This window comes from Chiloscyllium plagiosum, chromosome 18 (assembly GCF_004010195.1).
Source record: "Chiloscyllium plagiosum isolate BGI_BamShark_2017 chromosome 18, ASM401019v2, whole genome shotgun sequence".
Taxonomy (NCBI): domain Eukaryota; kingdom Metazoa; phylum Chordata; class Chondrichthyes; order Orectolobiformes; family Hemiscylliidae; genus Chiloscyllium; species Chiloscyllium plagiosum.
The window spans coordinates 27074561-27097282 of record NC_057727.1 but is presented as its reverse complement, the minus strand read 5'-3'; the positions used below and the strand labels follow the sequence as shown (position 1 = coordinate 27097282).

At 39.6% G+C, this 22722-nt stretch overlaps 1 long non-coding RNA gene across 1 annotated transcript in view; it reads right to left on the bottom strand.

The window, feature by feature from the left end:
• Nucleotides 1-22722, bottom strand: part of LOC122558986 — an 85627-nt gene continuing 62905 nt past the window's right edge. The window contains exons 3-4 of the long non-coding RNA XR_006314298.1: nucleotides 12278-12364; nucleotides 1-450 (exon numbers count right to left, since the gene is read on the bottom strand). This is a non-coding gene — a long non-coding RNA (uncharacterized LOC122558986). The remainder of the gene's footprint in view (nucleotides 451-12277; nucleotides 12365-22722) is intronic.

Below are 22722 nucleotides of genomic sequence, written 5' to 3'. Positions count from 1 at the left end.
TGGAATACTGGTTCAGTACACTCTACAACAATGTTTTTGTCTCCCCATGTAGTGGGCTACAGAACAGTTTAAAAGTGAGTACGTTTCCAAATGGAGTTGAAATGGGAAGAAATATTTTCTTTCAGAGTGGAAATCCAATATATTAATTGTTCAGTTATTCAGATTTTTGATTGACAAACGAGTAATGGTTAATGGTACCAAACAGGAAATGGAGTTGATGCCTTGTTCAGATCAACCATGATCTTACCAAATGGTGAAGCAGACCCGAGGGTGGAATGTTCTAGTCCTGCTTCTAATTCTTAGGTTTGTATGGATTTGGATTTCCTCCTTGTGTGAACACCTCTCCCCTTATTCCTGATTGCAAAAATTGGATCTTTCTGAAATGGATGTAACCCATTCACATGTGGGTTCCACCTGCCATTTGTAAATGTCCATGAAGACTCCACAACTCTGCAAAAAAAATCAGAGAATTATCTTCGTCTTTTTCTCTCCACGGAAGTTGCCCAGTTTGCTGAGTATTTCCAGTATGTTTTTTCAATTTCAGTTTTCCAGAATCTGCAGTATTTAGTTTTATTCTCATGTGCATTAATTCTTCCCATTCCTGAACTAGAACTTGTGAGAATTAATTCCCTTTTTTTAATTTTAAAACTTCAATTGTATCCTGTCAAAGTTCTTGGATTTTTTTAAATGTAAAAAGCCCCAACTTCCTATAAATCTGGCCCAATGAAAAGAAATGGGTTTCAATAACAGCCAAAAAAAACTTGAGCCTAGGCTTTTGGGTAAATATACTACATGCTCTTCCCTTATCTTTTCACATATTTTATTCAGTCACAGCAAAGCATATATTTTGATATGATGTGAAATATAATTTTTACTTCATAAATAATATATGATAAATAATTTTCCTTCGTCAGAAGTATCTTGAACACATTGCAAAGGCCATATCCTTTTTTACTATAATTTTGATTGTGGGTTCAAACAGCAACAAGGAGCTGATTAGTCCAAGGAATGGTGATCAGTTTTGATGGCAAAGGCCTTCTGCCAGTAAGCCACTATGTGATTGGCTCCCAGATCACTGAAAAGCTCAGGGCTGTGAATATTTGAGTCAGAAGTCATCAGACCTCTGAAAAGGAAGGTGCAGTCCTTTTCCCAGCAGTAAAATATTGACTCCTTCAACCTGAAGAAAGCCAGTTTATTTCACGCATCAATTGGGTGTGGCTCTTAACCAATAAGGTAATGACTTTATAAATGTGAACCAGTCACCTTGTGCTTTGTGCCAAAAGATGAAAGTGCCTGGAGGAGGAAGATTGAGGAACAGCAGCTTTCAGTCAAAAGGATCAGCTCAGTGAAGCCTGTAGATAAGGACCATTGAACTACCCTCATAGTCTTTCCCTCCGCCATTTGCTTTTGTGTGTGTCTATAGGTCTACCTGTGTGAATCGGGGAGTTTCATAAGGGGGTTAGAATTTTAACAGAGTTATATGTTAATGGTGCATAATTATTTACCTATACTTAGAATCAATTTATTTTGAATAAATATTGATCATTGTTAATTACAGAACCTGGTGTGTGCTTTCTGTCAACCTGGGTCTGAAAAAAAAAGGGAAATTGGGGAATTTCCCACATTTTTGGAAGATCTTTTAGCTTTATGATGATTCCAGCATACTACCCTGGTGAGTCAGGGTAACCCAAACTAATAATGTTCAATGGAAACTCCTAATAATTGATTTTTCTGAATGAAAAGCTTTGACTACAAAATGTGCTTAATAAAAGTGGAACAATAGCAGGCTGTTTGATTTTTTTCTTCAAAAATCACAACAAAGTACATGAAATTGAATCTGTCCATTCCTTTACTTAAGGACTATAGCTGGAGCTGATAATTGGGCACTTAAGTTGCAAATCTTACTAAGACCATTACTGTAGGCAACATTTATGGATTTGCCTTTGGAAACATATGTTCAAATATGGTAGTGTTTTTCTAAAATAGTTTCAAAGGTACTAATCTTCTGATCAGGATGAACAAAGTTTCTTCAAGGATCAAGTAATTTACTGTGTTCAGACTGTAATAAAAATATACTTTCAGTATATTTTCTCCTAGAAACATGACATTTGACATGAAAACTTAACTAGCCACCAAACTATAGAGTGTAACTAATACAGAGGAGGACTACAGCAAAATAATATAATACATTAATAAATGCTTTATTTCACAATTGATAAATAAATGTCAATGTGCTTAAGTTGGAAGTAGTACACTTTTGAGAGGAATATGCAAGCCACATACTCATTCATAAAGAAGTGTCCAAATGGGGTAGAAGAGATGGAGTGTGGGATATGGATATACAAATCACTAAAAATAGTGAGGCAGATTGAGACAATAGCAAAGCAAATAAACACTAGAGTTTATTTCTAAAGAGATAAAAATTGTAAAGGGGAGAAGTTAAGATTGTTTTAGGCTACAATAGTGAGGCTCAAAATTTGGTTGTATAGCTCCTATATTTTAAGAACTAAGAAGATTCTTTCAATTTAAAATGACACATTTGAAGTGTTAACCATGGCAAATGCTTTTTTTTTAAACAAGCATTATTGCAGATACAGAGGAACCTTAATTATTTACCCCTGATCTACATCCCCAATTTAACTTGGCTAATTCACCTATCCTGTACAGGTTTGGATTGTGAGAGGAAACTAGAGTACCCAGGGGAAACCCACACATACATGGGGAGAACATGCAAACTCCGCATAGACAGTCATCTGAGGCTGGAATCAAACCTGGGTCCCAGGTGCTGTGAGACAGCAGTGCTGCCCACTGAGCCACTGCGCTGTTGCAATGATGCTTGCAGGATATTGTGGGATTATGTTCAAATAATGATCAGAATTAGTGAGTGGCAGAGATAGCCTCTTTTATTCAGCGATCACAGCAAAATTCGAGGCAGCAATAGAATCCCGAAATATAATTCTTACAAAAGCCCATTTATACACAGTTCTTACATATATTAAAATTCCATTACTATGGTGTTACATCTTTCATCTCTAGTACACAAAGGTTTGAAGGTCTTCTATCCTGGGAGACAGCAGATTGGTTAAAACATGTGCTAAGTGCTGGCTGCTATTTCTGATAGGACGTCTGTCCAGTCCAATTGCATAATTAGGAGATGTTACCCCTTTGTCTTTTAAGCTCATGGAATCCCTACAGTGTGGAAACAGGCCCTTTGGCCCAAAAAGTCCACACCGACCCTCCGAAGAGTAACCCACCCACACCAATTTCCCGACTCCACATTTCCCCTGACTAACCTAACCTACACACCCCTGAACACTATTGGCAATTCAGCAAGGCCAATTCACTTTAACAGGCCTGTATGGTCTAAATAAGTTAAAGATTGTACCTATACTTAATAAAAGAGTGAAGGATATTAAACTGATTACTGCTGGGTTGGGAGGTTTATTTACTATTTGCCAGTATGAGTTTCATTCATTCATGCAATTTCATGGAAGCACTGTTTTGTCAATTAGTTTTTTATAGGGATAATGGCCAAGTTCAAAGATATTTAACAGGTACTTTAATCTATTCAGGTCCAGGAGATGGTTGGTAAGGGCTGATTAATGTTATAATCTTTTGTGGAGATTTGATGGGGATGATATTATTCTGTATGCTACACTTATTCAGAGGTAAACACTGCTTGTAGTAAGGGCTGATAAGGTGTATAAATGCAGTAATGGGTTTGAAAGGGTTGTTTTTAAATTTGGATACTACAGAACCTCAGTTTTATGAAAGAATGAAACCATGTTATAGTAAGTAAGGGGTTACTAAAGGGTTACAATAAACAGGAACTCAGTTTTAATGAATAAAGTGAGCTGGTGAGTGAGTTAATAAAGATAGCCTATAACACAGTGTCTCTCAATATTAAAGTAACCTAGCAAGCCGTCCATTAGTACAATACCAAGTTTACGATTGTTGTGGCCCATTGGAGAGACAGCAGCTCATATAAACCTAGAAAGTAAGAGCAGGAGTAGGCCATTCAGCCCATCAAGCCCACTCCAATGTTCAACATGGTCATGGCTGAACGTCTATCACAATGCCATACTGCCATAATCTCCCTTTAACCTCTGATACTTTTAGCTTCTAGAAATCTATTTATTTCTTAAATATATTCAGTGACTTGGCTGCCATAGCCTTCTATGGTAAAGAACTCCCACAAGTTTTCTGTGAGGAAATTTAGCATCATCTCAGTCCAAAATGGTCTATTACATATCCAAAGACTGTGACCACTCATTTGGACCTCCTTGCCAGGGGAAAGATAATCTCCACATCCAGCCTGCTTCAATCAGATCCACTCTCATTGTTCTAAATTCTAGTAAATATGGGCCCAGGCAAACCAATCTCTTTTCATATGCTAAACCTACCATCCCTGCAATCAGTCTAGTGAACCTTAACAGTCCTTAACTGCACACAATATTTCAGATTTGGTCTTAACAAGGCCTTGTTTGGCTACAGTGAGCCTTCCTTGCTCCTGTGCTCAAATGCTTTTGCAATGAAGGTCAACGTGCAGTTGCCTTCCTAATTGTTTGCTGCACCTGCATGTTTGCTGTCAGTGACTAGTGTTCACCCAGGTCCCTTTTTACATCACCATTTAAATAATACTCTGCATTCAGCTTTTCCTACTGAAGTGGACAACTTCACATTTATCCACATTATGCAGCAGCTGCCACACATTTGCCCACTCACTCAACCTGTTTATAGTGCCTTAAAGCCTCTTTACATTCGCCTTACCACTCTCAATCTCATTTAGTTTTGTTTCATTAGCAAGTTTGGAAATATTGCATTCAATTTTCTCATCAAAAGTCATTGAAATATATTGTGAGTAGTTATAACCAACTCATCACCATCTTCCATGCTGAAAATGACCCTTTTATTCCAACTTTCTGTTTCCTGTTTGCTATTTCATTCTCAATCCATCTTTTATATGGGACTTTATTGAAAACTTTTTGAACATCCAAATACACCAATGCATTGGTTCTCTTTTATTTACACCATTAGTTACATTCTTAAAGAAACTCCAGTGGGCTTGTCAAGCATGATTTTGCGTTCATAAATCCATGTTGCCTTTGTGTAATCTCATTGGTATTTTCTAAGTATCTTGTTATCATATTAATTGAAATAAATTCCAGCATTTTCCCTATTGCTGATATTAGTTTAGCTGGTCTACAATTCCATTTCCTCTTTCCCTACGTTTTTAAATAGTGGAGTTATATTTGCCATCCTTTGATCTGCTCGGATTCTGGAACTGTTTTAAGATAACAACCAATGCATCTAGTATTTCTTTGGCCATCTTCTTTATTACCCTGGGATATAAATTATCAAGCCCTGCAATTTTACAGCTGTTAGTCTCATTCTCCAGCAATATTTATTCATTAATATTAATTTTTTCAATTCTTCTTTTCCAAAAGACCCTTTGCTTTACAAACATTTCTGGGAAGTTATTTGTGTCATCTTTTATGAAGACAGAAATAAAATATTTGTTTAATTGCACTGCCATTTTGATATTCTCCATTATCAATTCTCGTGTTTCAGACTGTAAGGGACCTTTTTCTGTGCAAACCTTTTTTTTAACATATTCAGAGAAGCACTTATAGTCCACTTTTATGTTCACTGCAAGCTTACTCTTAATTCTATTTTCCCCTCATTATCAAATTTCTGGCCCTCCTCTGCTCCCAGGTCTTCTTGCTACTCTTCCTGGCAAGTTTATATAAGTCCTCTTTGGATCTAATACTATCCATGTTTTGTTAGCAAGGGTTAGGCTACTTTTTCTGCTGTGTTCTTTTGCCCTTAAGGAATGTATAATTTGTACAGCATACATTTATTGCTTAAACATTAACCATTTCCTATCTATTGTCATTCATGGGACGTAGGCATCGCTGGCCGCATTTATTGCCTCTCCTTAGTTGCATTTGAGAATGTAGTGGTAATTTGCCTTCTTGAACTGCCACAGTCCCAAGATGTATTGGGCCACAGTCTGTCAAGCCAATATGAGAACTGCTTGTCATCCAATTGGCAATCTTTTGCAAAACCAGGTTGAAGTCAGTCAGGGCTGTCCTGCCAGGTATGCTCAGGGATAGGCCATGGTCAGTTGAAGAAGGGAAGGATTGAGTTGGGAGGCAGTTTGCACATGATCCAGGGAGGTTTGTGGGGCATGTGGTACAGCCAGTCCATGTCAGCATCAAGAATGTGGGCAGCTCACATCTGGCTTCATTGTATTGAGTAGTTGAAGGAATAGTAATAGTTGAAGGGGAGCAATTGGAGACACCATGATGGGACCTAGTCATTCATTGGAATGGGTTGTACAGTCATGATAGGTGGGGGTGGAGGTCAAGGTGGTGGTTACTCTGGCCTTAATATGGAGACAGTGCAGGGCAAGCACGGTCATAGGGACCTCAAGAGTCACAAGCTTTGGAGTAATGCTTGCACATTAGTGGTCACATAATGGAGCTCTACCAAAACAGGGAAATGTGAAGTTTCATTGAGATCATAGAGAACTATAGCACAGTGGAGGTCATGCAGAATGAGGGGTAAATTGTGGAAGTCACTGACACACAAATGGAAAGCTGGAACCTTACCATATTGATTTGAAGATTAACTGCATAATAAGGCTTCAACATGAATAAGACAGCATCCAAAGTGGGAGGATTAAGTAAGTGTCTTTACCCTGTTTATTGCAGTCAATTTGCCTTTCACATCTTCATAGTTTTTTGTTTAGATTGAAGACCCTTGTTTTAGTAGCTCGGTGGAACGTGAACCTGCTGTCTCTCCCAACATGGCAGCAATCATCCTGAGAGGAAGTGGGGGAAAGTAAAAGGTACCTGTTTATTCTACACCCATACTGTACAATTAACCCCCTTCCTAATGCTCAGATTGTCTTTCCGAGCCATTTTGAGTACTATGCTGCAGCCAGAACGCATCTGCCCTTTCATAGTTGCAGGTTGGCTTTCCGTTCTGCAGGTTAGCTCTGTGTGGTGCTCGCAAATTATGACATTATTTGGGTGCTGGGCTGCAAGTAGCTATCATATAGATGGACAAGTAGTACCAAGGTTAAACATAAATCTTAACCTCCCTTCAGAATTTCTGTTGCTACAGAACTACTGAGAACATCTTCAGGCAGCACAGTGGCTCAGTGGTTAGCACTGCTGCCTCATAGCGCCAAGGACTTGGATTCAATTCCAGTCTCAGGCGACTGTCTGTGAGGAGTTTGCACGTTCTCCCTGTGTTTGCGTGGGTTTCCTCCCACAGTCCAAAGATGTGCAGGCCAAGTGAATTGGCCATGCTAAATTGCCCACAGAGTTAGGTGCATTAGTCAGGAGTTAATATGGGGTAGGGGAATGGGTCCGGGTGTGTTACTCTTCATAGGGTTGGTGTGGACTTGTTGGGCTGAAAGGCCTGTTTCAATACTGAAGGGAATCTAACCTAATCTCTGTGTTGCAGAAAGTGGATTGTATTGCATTCTAGAAGGTGCACAGAAGATTTTCTAGATGGTAACAGACTAATAGAATATAAAGGCTGGTGCTGTTTTCTGCAGAAACCCTGTCATCTTCCCACTATTTATTGATTAAATCCACTGTTGAAAGGCCTTCAGATGGCCTTCCAGCCTCATCACCACAATTGAGATACTTGGGGGGGGGGGGGGGAAGGTTGGGCCATGGAAGAATCAGGCAAGGTCTTGTCATGCAGAGAGCTTGAGAAGCAAGCCCTGTTGAATTTATTTTTGGGTTTTCAAGGGAAACAGCACCATGAATAGAGGAAGCACCTCTGGTGTTAATCCCATTACTCAATAAGAGAAATTCTAACCAAAACCCCATAATATTCAATGACTCTATGACAGAGAGAAAATCTTTCCAACTGAGGGCAAGACCAGAACTCTGGCTATATATGTAAGATAGTCATTAACAAATCCATTGGTTTTCAAAAGAAACAGATATATTGAGAGGGCAGTTCTAAAAGGGAATGCCACAACCAGAAAGAGGTGCATAGCTTTGAATGGAAGTTGGATAAACATGAGAATGTAATGTTGGTGGAGTTGAATGAAAGAAAGTTGTCAGAGGTTCATGAGAAGTATAAAAGCTGGCATGGGCATGTTACTGTGTTGTAAGTGATTTGTAGGGAAGTGACTGAAGGGAAGCCACATGGTTGATTGTTAGAATATAATTCCATTTACAATTAGCATGTAAAAGATTAATTATTTATGAAGATGGTTCATACTTCCAAAGTTTAATCTGGTTTGAAAAATCCAATTGATATTTATAATATATTAAATTGAGTCTTATTATTGAATAATTTGTAAAATATTAAATGTCCTTTACATCTTAACACACAGGGTGTAAGTTTTAAAGTGGGATCAGAGTGTTAAATTCAATGTCAATAAGAGTATAGTATGGTGAATCACCTGATTTTCCTGTCCTCCGACTCCAACAATAACTGGTTGCTTACATATACTCTTGTTGAAGTCAAACCTTTTTGCCATGGTTCCATAGTTAATTACATGGAATGTAGGCTGTTTTATTGCTTATCTGTATACCTAAAAATTCACAGATGTATGTTCAACATTTCCCAAAGTACTCAAGGTGCAAGTGAAGCTTGGCACAAGATCAATGACTCATTTCTACACATGCCAAATGATTATTCTAAATCAAACATGTAACCATCTATTCTTTACTTGAAAATTACATTACTTGTTTATCTTCTTTGATTTTGTTGAAAATTACTTGGCTTCCTATAAAAGCACTGCTGCCTCACAGCGCCAGAGACCGGGGTTCAATTCCCGCCTCAGGCGACTCTCTGTGTGGAGTTTGCACATTCTCCCCGTGTCTGCATGGGTTTCCTCCGGGTTCTCCGGTTTCCTCCCACAATCCAAAAATGTGCAGGTTAGGTGAATTGGCCATGAGAAATTGCCCGTAGTGTTAGGTGAAGGGGTAAATGTAGGGGAATGGGTCTGGGTGGGTTACGCTTCAGCGGGTCGGTGTGGACTTGTTGGGCCGAAGGGCCTGTTTCCACACTGTAAGTAATCTAATCTAATCAAAATCACACTGTGGGAAATATTTAATTGAAGAAATTATGGATCCCAAACAGAATAGATCTTAAAATAAAACAGTTTACATTTTAATTTCCCTGAAATTCAAGTCAACAGATTTCTCAAACAACACTGTGCTCTTAGTTCAATTTGTACACTGTGCAATGCCTGAAGTATTCTTTGGTTACTGAATGTCATGTAAATAATTGATGCTTACTTTTAATAGAAGAATTATGCATTAATTGGAGTTGGAAACATTGTATAATTTTTGTTCTTGTGTGGTCATTAGATGGTGCAAAAATGTGATGTATTTTTAATTGCCAGAAGTGCTTAATTGCTATAGGTTTACAATATATTTTGAATTCCTCTGATTCTTTTTGGCCACTTAAAATAATGGTCCACAAATGCAATGAAAGAAGACTGTCAGAGATCAATGTACCATACCCACTGAATCCAAACTGTAAGCTACATTTAAAGAAAGCTTGCTATCTCATAACAGTTTTTAACTGTGACTGCACCCTTATTCACTATTCAACTGTGATGAAAACATTTCAGCAGATGCTTGGAAAATGCTATGACTTTTGACCAGCTGCACAGATTAACTCGCTGAGAAATGAAGGAACTTTTTTACACTAAGGCGCCATGTATAACAAGGTTAGCATGTTTCCATTCTTCAGCTAATCTTTGGAAATCTGGACAACAATACATTTCAAACATTTCACCTCCAAAAATAATAAGCTCGTGTACCATTTTTAATATTCTAATATTATGGTAACTGAATTTGATTGACAAGGGAAAGACAGACTACTTCATTAGGTATATCTCATTATCAGACTTCTTCCTGGCTGCTGCAGTACTCCTTGTTCTCAGAAATGAAGGGAGTACACTTTCATAACAAGTTTCACACTTTAAAATGAAGGTGCTTGCATTTTTTGTGTCAATAAACTGTAATATAATGCCACAGAGTATTTTAAGAAGTATCAAGTTGTCTGGATGGAAGAGCTTTTTACAGCAAGGCAAACATATCAACATTAAGCCATCTGTACCCTAGAGGAAGTGACAGGTTGAATGTGGAAGATCGCCATTTCAGTTCTTACAACTTTTATATTTCATTTTTATAACTTCCTTAAATTAATTGCTCAAGTTTTATTGTTATGAGGCTTAATATTAAATACAGAAAGTTGATATAAAGTCAAGGTATTTTGAATATGATGTTGAGACAATAAATTATATTTACACTAAAAAAAACTCTAATTCATTCATTACATTTCAGTGTTATGATGTTACTGCATGTAGAGCCCACATCCACTCTGCACAGCTGCAATAACAGGGCCATCTGGCATCATTCTGGATCCACAGTTCTGCCTGGGATGATGCCAGATTACATATTTTAGTAGTGAATGAGTTAATGTTATTCTTTGTACGTTATGGTTATTATAACATGAAAAACAAATTTTACAATACAAACTCCGAAACAAATAATAGTCAGAAAGATTAACTTGTTCTTGTGCTTTGAAACTGAAAAACAATCTCAAATAACAACATTTAAGAACATGTTTTCTTGAAAGAGTAAGTTAGTGACACCACTCCGCACCCATTTGGCCAGAGTCCCACATTTGAATTAATCTCTGAAGTTTTAATGATCAAGACATTCAGCAGAAGGATCTGTGAGATCTCTGCTACAGAAAGTGTGAGGTAAATAGTGTTTTGTGTAAAATGTGGAAAGTTCATGTCATTGGAGATCTTGTCTAAACTTGCTTATAACATCACTTGGCCGTTTTTCTAAAATGTAGTTTATAGCTCCAATTATTTTATCATCTGTCAGTCAGTAACTTCATCGCCAACTGCATTTGAATCCTTTTTCTTAACAAGTTATAAGTGAACATGAGCATTCTGAATACATCCTACCAATCTGTCTGCTTACGGAATTAAACTTGTTCAGTACTTTTGAGATATGTATCCTTGAATTTTGTAGATTGTTTTCTTATGAAATATACTATTAAAACTAATTTAAAACTTATTAACATTTTCAAAAGCTTTCTAAAACAAATTCCATTCCTAGTGATAAATTAGATTAAAATATGCCGCACATGGAAATGATTCCTTTGGTAGGGTAACTGTGTGGTGTAAATTTATGAGTGAGGCTATTGTTTATTGCATAACACTCTAAATAGATCACTTGTATAAAAAAGAATATGCCAAAATTAAAAGAAAAATTACTTTTTGTTATTGTTAACCAGATATAACATTACTCTTTTTAAATATAAAAACACATCCTGGAACTAAAAATGTCAAAAAATAAAAGAAAGATAATTGCAAGCAACTTCCTACTTTTCCTGTACTTGTTTTAAGACTTTTGTCCCAAATTTCTATTATCTATATATAGACATAAAAAGAAATTGTGATACACTTACGCTCAGGTGTACATATTAAACTGGCACCAGTGAGACTAAAATGATACGGAAGCATTGGTTCCAGGAACAGATCAGCAGAAATTTGAACTTCTTTATTCCTATTTTAGAACACTCTTTAATGTTACAAGTGCTAAATCTGAGTCTAAAATTGACTGAAATCCAAAGATGAAAGACAGAGGTCAGTGACAGGAGATTCAAAATGGCATGTTCCTGAAATTCATCTCCATGGTAAAATCTAAATAATTTGAGTGACATAGCCATTTTAGACTGCTTCAGCTTGGACCTATACGTGGATTTTTCTTTGACCACAATTTTGGAATGTGGCAGCTTTAAAAGCTGCAATAGAACAGGCAAGTGTTAGCACCAGCTTGTTACTAGTTCACTTATCATTTTATTTTAATCCTTAACAGGTGTACTTGAATCAGAACTGCTTTCACCTTTAGAGAGACCACATCAAACATATGGAAGGATTATTTTTAATGAGATTATGTCTTATGAATGTCAAAGACATGTGGAACCCAGTGGCATAGAAGCCTATGTCACTGTCCATCACTGATGGAGATCCACAGATTCATTCCAGCAGCAGCTTATGAAGTCACATGTCAAAATCTTGCTGTTGGTTACTCTTTTCGACTCATATCTCAATGCTGTTGTGGAGGATACAAAACAGGCCTACTTAAGAGCTAAAAATGGCAGATTATAGTAATCGTAGTTTAAATTTTTTCAAGATGCGGTGAACTGAAGTCATTGTAAGTGGGAAGCATTCCTTTTTGCACAAAGTCAAATGTTACTCTAATTCACCTACCCAAAGGTCGGTGGGCAAACTTTGTCTCTAGTGATGTCATTTTGATTAATTTATTTGTCAGTCCTGTTTTCACATTCAAATCACCATCTGCAAAGTAAAATTTAGAAAGTTACAATTGTTTGCCTTTTTGCCATAGGAAATGAGACTAATCCTGCACATTTGTAAAAGGTCAGGAACCCTTCCATCATTAGTGAATAAAAACCTTTCACATAGTGTGAGTGTGGAAGGTGGTGCTATTTTATTTACATATAAACATTGTTAACAGTTCCTGAGCTGACCTACTAAGTGTTACACTGCGTAGTAATTTCGAGAGGTCTCAGCTTTCGTATGTGATGGATTCAAGATATTTGTTTTTAGTCTAAGTTACCGAACCTTTTAAAGAAATAGTAAACCACTTAATCAGACAGGGGCTCTGCAACATGATACTATTTGCAGCCAATGTGTTTTATAATGAACAAGCTACAGACTACTAAAAGTTATGGCGCAATGAGTGGCTTATAGAAACAATTTGTTCGATTCTTAACAACATTTCATTTGTATAACTAGCATGCAATGGTGCTGTTTCTGCAATAATAAAAATAACTTTCATTAGGTTTCTAATGTCATACTGCAATCGAACAGATTGCCTTTAACTCCATACAAGAACAAAATTAACCTTAAAGAGATTATGGGTTGAATGTTAGGTTATTTTGGCCAAGTGCAAGTTTTATCGGGATTTTTAGAGAATTTTTAACTATGAAGCCTAGTTAGCTTTCTCACCATATCTTACCTAACCCACATCATGAACTACATACTCCCATGGCGTCCCTCTCGTCAGATTCCAGGCCCATCTTGCTACCCACCCCCACCTCCACCCCTCGCTGTTCCCCGAACAACTCACCACTGCCGCGAAATCCCGGAATAGACTGGCATCCCTGTTGCCAGTGCAATTTTTAAAAGGCCATGTGCATGTGGACAACCACTGTCAGTCTGGAGCTGCCCTCATGATTCCTGATATTTGCCTGGGATATGGCAGGCAAGGGGAAAATTGGTGTAAAACTTGACAGATAGTGACCTGGAGGTCCTGTCAGATGAGACAGTACAGAAATGGGATCCTGTCTTCTCCCAGGACTAGTAGGGGAGGCCACAACACCAGACTGTGCCAGCCTGGTCTGAGGTTGCCACCTGAGTCAGCTCCACCAGCTTAAGTATCACCATTTTTCCTCTGTTACCTTGCACTTAGTCAATATCTGCTACTGACCATAAGACCATAAGATATAGGATCTCAATTAGGCTATTTGGCCCAATTTGTGTCTGCTCTGCTATTAAAACATGGCTGATATGTTTCTCAATCTATTCTCCTGCCTTCTCCCTGTAACTCTTAATCCCCTTAGCAATCAAGAACCTATCTAACTCTGTCTTAAATACATTCAATGACTTGGCCTCCACAGCCCCCTGTGACAATGAATTCCACAGATTCAGTACCCTCTGGCTGAAGAAATTCCCCCTCATCTCAGTTCTGAAGGGTTGTCCCATCACACTGAGGCTATGCCCTCAGGTCCTAGTTTCTTGAACTAGTGGAAACAACTTCTCCATATTGACTCTATCCAGACCTCTCAATATCCTGTAAGTTTCAATCAGATTCCCTCACCTTTCTAAATTCCATCTTGCGCAGACTCAGAGTCCTCTACTGCTCCTCATATGACAAGACCTTCATCCTTGAGATCGTTCTTATAAACTTCCTTCAATGCCAGCACATCCTTCCTGAGATACTGTACCCAGTTCCCAATTAAGACTCATTTCACTATTGCCTTCCATCACTTGCTCTCACACCAAACCTCCTTCCACCACTGACCCTGCATGCTCTCTGCGTTACCCACTCCCCACCTGCACCAAAAGTAATAGCTGTGCCACCCACTTTCTTCTCCTGCAACACCTGCCCCTTCTCTCGCCTTTCAGAAGGAAAAGAGGTGAAAATCAGGCAGAAAGAATCAAGTCGGGGGTAGGCTGCTCAACACTCACTTCCTCATCCGTTATATGGAGAACACCTTGACTTTGACTGCCCTGAGTGGTTGGCTGAGTGTGTCCAAGCCTCTGGATTGTTATTAGATGCTGCCCTTAACTTACTGGGCTGGGAGCCCCTGGGTAAAATCTCTCTCTCCTGATTTGACTGAGCACCGCTTACAACAAGGATGGCTTCCTAGCTTTGCGTTTGTGATAATGGGAGCCTGGAATCTCTGGCTGAGGGCTAATGCAAGGCCAGGATTCTGTGGGCAACCATGGAGGATCAAATTGAGTGAGCACTATGACAACATGTAAATCAGCAGGAGATGCAGCCTGATCCAGTCCATGAGCCAGGTGCATGACCATGAGTGCAATATCCTGATGCACTATTACAGTGAATGCCACCAGTGCAGCCTAGAGTGCAGCATTGAAGGGCTGAGCGTCTGTAATTAGACTGGAGATATAGAATGAGGGCTCATTGACACATGTTGATGCCACTGTCTATGGATGTGGGGTGTGAGCAACCTATGCCCATGAAGCATGCCCTGAGATGCTCTGTGTTCAAATGAAGGTTGCTCAGATTTTATTTTGCCAGAAACTCATTCTGGTTTCCATGTCAAGTTTTCTCAATGTCTAGTTATTTGACATTTTTGGTAAGCTAGGAAGCTTAATGTGGTGTATAGTAGCATTAATAAAGCATTTAACAAGCAATAATTCCCTTAAGTTGCAACTCACTGCTGCCTAGTGAGAAACTCACTGACCACTTGGAAAATCTATTAAAGGTGCAGCAAGTTGCTCCTAACATCGAGGTAGGCTGCACTAAATTCACACATAATTCTCCCACAAATCTCATTGTGGCCCACACTGCTCAAGCCCCAAATGATTCTGCTATACATCATAGAGAGATAGTGGTAGAACGTAAACGACTGTAAACCTTACAGCAGACATTTATTGACCAGAGTTGGTATGAATCCGAAAGGATGTCATCCAGCAATGTACTGCTGCTGAGAAACAGTGTAAAATGAGAGAAAACGGTTCCATTAATATCATTATCCTCAATGATGGAAGAGCCCAAAACATCAGTGCAAAAGATAAGGCTGAAGTATTTGCAGTCTGAAGCGTCAAATGGATGATTCATCTTGGCCTCCTCCAGTAGTCCCTAGCATTACAGATACTAGTCTTCAGCCAACTTGATTCACTCCACATGATATCAAGAAACATTTGGAGGCACTGAATACTGAGTGAAGGAGCGGCGCTCCAAAAGCTAGTGCTTCCAATTAAACCTGTTGGACCATAACCTGGTGTTGTGAATATTGCAAAAGCTATGAGGCCTGACAATATTCGGGCAATAGTAATGAACATAGAACACAGAACATAACAGCGCAGTAAAGGCCCTTCAGCCCTCAATTTTGCACCGACCTGTGGAACCAATTTGAAGCTTATCTATCTGACACTATTTCATTTTCACCCCAATGTTTATCCAATGACCATTTAAACGCTCTTAAAGCTGGCATGTCTACAACTGTTTCGGTGCATTCCTCGCCCCTACTACTCTCTGAGTAAAAAAACTGCCTTTGACATCTGTCCTACATCTATCACCCCTGAATTTAAAGCTATGTCCCCTCATGCTGGCCATCACCATCTCAGGAAAAAGGCTCTCACTGTCCATCCTATCTAATCCTCTGATTATCTTATATGCCTCAATTAAGTCATCTCTCAACCTTCTTCTCTCTAATGAAAACAGCCTCAAGTCGCTCAAAGATTTGTGCTCCAGAGCTTGCTGCTTCCCTAGCAGAGCTGTTCCACTACAGCTATAACACTGGCATCTACCCAGCAATATGGAACATTATCCAGGTAAGTCTATATGGATAAAGCAGGACAAATCAAACCCAACCAATTACTGTCCCATCAGTCTCCTCTTGACCATCAGTAAAGTGAGGGAAGGTATCACCAACTGTGTTATCAAGTTGCACCTGCTCAGCAATAACCTGCTCAGTGATGCCCAGTTTGGGTTCTGCCAGGGCCACTCAGCTCTTGACCTCATTACAGCCGTGATTCAAACATGGGCAATAGGATTGAATTTTAGAGATGAGGTGAGAGCGACAGTCAAGGCTGCATTTGACTGAGTGTGGCATCAAGAAGCCACGATCTAACTTGGAATCTATGGGGTATCAGAGGCAAACTCCCTGCTGTTTGGAGTCATATCTGGTACATAGGAAGATCATCGTGGTTGTTGGACACAAGATGAAATATTCGGTGCTTGTGACCTAGGACAGCAATAATCATGGGTGATTATTTATAAACTGGGAAACACAAATTGGCAAAAGTACTCTGGATGAGGAGTTGGTAGAATGCTTTCTAGATACTTTCTTAGAGTAGCACAATCTGGAACTAACCACAGAGCAGATATGTTAGACTTTGTATTGTGCAATGATACAAAGCCAATTAATGGCCTAAGAGTAAAGATATCTCTAAGTAGCAACAGCCATAATATGACTGAATTTTAAATTCAGTTTGAAAGGGAGAAAAGTGGGTCTCAGACTAGTATTTTAAACTAAAATATGGGCATCTATGTGGTCTTGGAGTTGTGCGAGCTGGTGACAAAATGTTATTTAATAATTAAGGAGGTTAATGGAATGCTATTCTTTATTACAAGAGGAATTGAACAGAAAAGTAAGCAGGTTATGCTTCAGTTTTACTGAAAATTAGTGAAATTACATCATGAATAGTCTGTGCAGTTTTGCTCTCCTTATTTAGGGAATTACATAATTGCACTGGAGGTGAATTAGGGGAGATTGATTTACCAGATTGATATCTGAAATGAGGGGTTGGCTTTAGCGGAATGGTTGGACGTGGTCTGAAAATTATAAGAGTGAGCAATGAGTTGATGAAAGTATATAAGATCCTGAATGATCTACACAAGTTACATGTGAAATGAAATTCCCTCTTGTAGGTGAGTCCAAAACTCTGGGCCACTGTTTAAAAATTATATCATCATTTTAGGACAGGAAAGGAGATTCATTTTCTCTCAGATGGTCAGTGATTTTAGATCACCTGTCACAGAAGACCACCTGTCACGTGTGTGTGGCACGGTGGCACAGTGGTTAGCACTGCTGCCTCACAGCGCCAGAGACTCGGGTTCAATTCCCGCCTCAGGCGACTGACTGTGTGGAGTTTGCACGTTCTCCCCGTGTCTGCGTGGGTTTCCTTCGGGTGCTCCGGTTTCCTCCCACATCACAAAGATGTGCAGGGTCAGGTGAATTGGCCATACTAAATTGCCCGTAGTGTTAGGTAAAGGGTAAATGTAGGGGTATGGGTGGGTTTCGCTTCGGCGGGTCGGTGTGGACTTGTTGGGCCGAAGGGCCTGTTTCTACACTGTAATCTAATCTAATCTAATCTAATCTAAGATGGTGGAGGCAGGGTCATTGAATATTTTTCAGGTACAGGTGGATAGGTTATTGCTAGGCAAGCAATGAAACTTTCTCAGGATTAGATGGGAATGTGGAACTTAAAACACAAACAAATCAGACACCATGTTATTGAATTGTGCAGAAGACCCAAGGGGCCCAATGGCCTACTTTGCTCCTATTTTGTATGTATTTACATATTCCTGAATCATATGGGCCTTCTCCTTGAGCTCAAACTACTCTTCCACTCTGCTAGAACCATCAATGTGCTACGTTCCACCTCACTAGCCACGATACCTTACATTAAAAAAATCTCGGAACTGACAGCCAGACCTCTCTGCCCACTGGGATTCATGACAGCCCATAAACCGACAGGCATGCTCAGACAACTCACCAGGACAAAAGACCCCATACCCATCATGTGCAAGAGTGACGTAATTTACAAGATTCCATGCAAAGACTGCACAAAACACTAGGACAAGACAAACAGCCAGGCAACTAGTGATCCGCTTCCACAAACATCAACTAGCCTCAAAAGGCCATGATCTGCTGTCCCTGGTAGCCGTACACACAGATGACAGGGACAACAAATTTGACTGTGACAACACAACAATCATAGGACAAGGTAAACATAGGATACCCAGAGAATTCCTAGAAGCATGGTACCCATCCATGGGCTCTATCAACAAGTACATTGACCTTGACCCAATATACTGCCACTGTAAGGAACAACCAGAACCGGCAACCAAAAGCAGCAGGAATGGAACCAAATAAATCCCAGAAGACACAGTACAGCAGCGCTTTACAGGAGACTCCAAAGCACTGAAGATGTCACCAAGACAGGGGACGAAACATCTGCAAATCAATTCCCAGCTCAGCGAACTTACCCCCAACCATGGCAACCTGCACCTGAGCTACAGGTCTTTACATAAACCTTGAACTGAGCAAACTCATAGGGAACTGTTTTGTTTTTTGGTGAAACTCCAGCCTTGGTTAACTGCAAAGCTAAATTTTCTTCTTCAATTTATTTTCATGCAAAATCTGATCTTCAATTGATGCTACCTAAGGAATTCTCTTTATGAATTCCTCCTCACCTCCTTATCACCTCTAAACACTTCCTCAGAAATCTTTGGTGTCAACCAAGCTTTCAGTTCCTCTTTTCAAATCTCTCCATGGTTTAGCATTTGCATCTTAACACCTATTTGTCAAATTTCTTGGGACATTTCTTAAGGATAGGGGTTCTATATATGTAAAAGCTGCCATGTATGAAACTTGTATGAAACTCTCAGTGTAATAATGTAGAATATATACTGACATTTGTCGGGTGGAGTAGAAGATTGTCAGATGAACTATGACTCATTTTATGGGAGAGCAGACTTGAAGGGCTGAATGGTTGTTCTACATCTCATAATGCAGGAAAAATATATCCTGTAGAGATTACTTTAATCTCCCTTTTTGTTTTAGCATTTAAAGTATCACCATTTTCCTACTGAGCAAACAGGAATCTATTCATTTCCTACTGAATTCTTAATTGTGAACATTTTGACTGTACCAAGTGGGAAGTCACTTTGATAGGTAAAATACAGTGCGAAGAGTTTGTTCCTAAATTTGTAGCTTCAGGGTTCCACAGTTTACGAGGACTCACTGGAGTCTCACAGTGTAAGATTTCACACTATTTGGTGTTGACACTGCATGGAGTTTAAGTCCAGTGAGGTGTCAAACCTGATTTAAAAGCTGTATGAGTGAGCTGCCCTGGGTCCTATTGAGCAATTTAAAATTATCCACAGTTGATTTAAATATGTAGAGAGTATGGATGCTTCCATGCCAGCTTTTTAAAGGTTACATTTTGACAGCCTGCTATGTTCGGTGCGTGTCCCTGAATGGGGCCCATTAATCCATTCTCAACAATGAAAACTGATTTAAATCCTCCGGTCACTCTTCATAACTCTGATTTGACATTAGATGCAAAATTAGGTTTTTGTGCCGTTTTTAAATCACTTACTTTATGCTTCCTATTCATGAGGAATTGTATTTAAACAGTCTAAATTAAAATTCAGTCTTATTGATAGTTACTAGGGCATAAAGTCCTTGGAATTGAATTCTTTTGGGTCTACTTTAGTGCATATTTAGGGATAAAAATTCCACCATTCATGGTGTGTCCGCTTAGGACTTGAATGAGATGGTAAGATAGAAAAACCATCCATGCATTTCCATGTATGGTCTGGAGTGTTGCAACCTGCATTCCCCCCACCACAACCTCTGTGTATTGCAGTTATAGTCATAGAGACATACAGCACAGAAACAAACCCTTCAGTCCAACTCGTCCATGCCGACCAGGTATCCTAACCTAATCTAGTTCCATTTGTGAGCACTTGGCCCATATCCCTCTAAACCTTTCCTATTCATATATCCATCCAGATGCCTTTTACATGTTGTAATTGTACCAGCCTCCACCACTTCCTCTGGAAGCTCATTTCATACACTCACCACCATTTGAGTGAAAAAGCTGCCCCTCAGGTCCCTTTTAAATCCTTCCCTTCTCACCCTAAACCTATGCTCTCTAGTTCTGGACTCACCCACTCCAGGGAAAAAACCTTGACTATTTACCCTAACCATGCCCCTCATGATTTTATAAATCTCTATAAGGTCACCCCTCAGCCTCAGATGCTCCAGAGAAAACAGCCCCAGCCTATTCAGCCTCTTCCTATAGCTCAAACCCTCTAACCCTGGCAACATCCTTGTAAATCTTTTCTAAACCCTTTCAAGTTTCACAACATCCTTCCTATAGCAGGGAGACCAGAATTGCACGCAATATTCCAACAGTGGCCTAACCAAAGCCTTTTCTCCTCATGCTCCAGGCAGCTTTCCCTTTCTAAAGGGGCAGCTGCCATAAAAGGAGCTGCAGGCTGCTGGATATTCACTTAGGAGCACACACGTAGGAAAGCGATCCCTGCTCTCCTGGAGAGAGGGAGGCTTGGAGAGATGTCACAGCCTCACTATGGCCTGCAGCTCTTTCACAGTCTTGAAGGGAGAGGGGGCAATGAACAAGGACGGTAACAGTCTAGAGTGTTACACCCTGCTCCCCGTGCCCCCAAGCAGCAGTGCAATTAATGACCTCACACAAGTGGCCAAGGTGACAGAATAAATCAGCACACCACAGCCCTCTCCCACCTGCCTCTCACTGCACCAACCCAAATCACTTTTCCAGCAACATCTCCTATCCCCAAAATCCTTATACGACACTTTGGCATGTGATGATACTCTTCCTTTAACAAAGTTATGTGCTCCTTGTTATTTTTTCAGGAAGTTGTAAAAACATGACTTCCGAAAAGCATGGGTTTCGATGGGTTTTAGGGTCAATTTGATTACAGCTAACAGATACTGCCTCAGGAAAAAGGCATTCAAGGTTAAAAAACGAACGTGTATAATAAAAGAGAACTGGCCAGTTCTCCCAGCTCAGTTTTTCTCTGGTTTGGTTTGGTTTTTGGCAGTCTGGCTATTCACTGAAAGCAGTCAGTAGGGTTTGTGAAGCTGCCAGTCCCAAAAGAAGTAGGTCTGTGCTGATCCTCTCTCTCTCTTTGACCTCTCTCCTGTAAGACCCTGTGCTTGATTATACCAGTTGTGCCAAGGGGTGTTTATGGGAATTGTTGCAAGTATTTCGAACAGCATCAATAAGTTAGGATGATTTGTTGGGTTTTCGGTTAGGTTAAGTTATTTGACATTCTGTTCTCTTTTATTTGTGTTTCTTTTGGTAATCTTATAAATAAATTCTATTTTGTTTAAAAAGTGGTTTGACCAACTGTATCACTCCTGGAATATCTGCTCTACACCTGCTTAAAAACAACTGGCAAAGTTAGGATCTGGGCCATTTAGTTGAAATGGTTGAGAAGGTCCGGCCTGGTCCGTAACAGATTATGGGCTCTTTGTGGGATTTGTTCTATAGTTCCAGATTGGGATTAGGGTTTTTGGACTTGAAGAGAGTGAATGGTAGTTTATGGGTGTTGAATTCAGTTGGTTTAAACAGTACTTGGGATAGCAATGGCTCTTTCAGTTACCAAGAGTTTTCTGTGGGTGGAAGAAGGGATCTAGGGGGATTTGCAAAAGGTGATTAGGGTCAAGCTGCTAGAATTAGCAGACAAGATGGGGTTGGAGCTGCCTCCTTCTGTGAGGAAAGTTGAGACAATTACAGCAATAGCTCAGCATCTAAATTTGTTAGAAACACCATCAGAACCTTTAGAGCTGGCTAAAATTCAATTGAAAATGAAAAGCTTGAGTTAGAGGCAAACAACAAGGGAAGTTCAACAGAAAATGAAACAGTTTGAATTGTGACTAAAAGCAGAGGAAAGGGTAAAAAGAACAAATTACTTTAGTGGAACAAAAAAGTAAAAGAGATGAAAGAGAAAAGGAGAGAGTGGAAAGGAAGAAAGAGAGGGAGTTTGAACTTCAGAAATTGGCACTTAGACAAGAGTTCAACAATTCATTTCCTGAAGTAGTGAGAACTCGGTGAAGATCATAAGGATAACTTACCACAGAGTAAAAAGAGGAAAGAGAAATTAAAAAGCCCTGGTGTTTTCACTGCAATAAAGTAGGCCACGTGAAATCACAATGTTGGTGGGTTACACTAGGAAACCAGATGTAGGAAAACAGGCTAAGGCAGTGAATTTTGTTGGAGTGATAACAGAAAACACAGTGGTGGTTAGAAAGCTACACCAGAATGTACAACCTGGTCAGAGGTTGGTTATAGAGGAAGTGAAAGATCTTCTTAAACCATATACCTGCAAAGGTAAAGTTTATTCGCATAGGTTCGGAGCAGCAGGTGGAGAGGTTACAATATGAAGAGATACAGGATCCTCTCAATGTGTGGATGTTGAAAGATGAGGAAATATGTACTTCTGAAGGACTATTGCCAGAAAGGGTGTGAATAACGGGAATCCACAGCGAGACAAGAAGTGCTTAATTATGTAAAGTAAGATTAGCGTGTCAGTGAAGAGTAGAGAAGCCATGGTAGGAGTACTGGACAAACTCTCAGCTCCAGGAATACAACTTGTCCTTGTA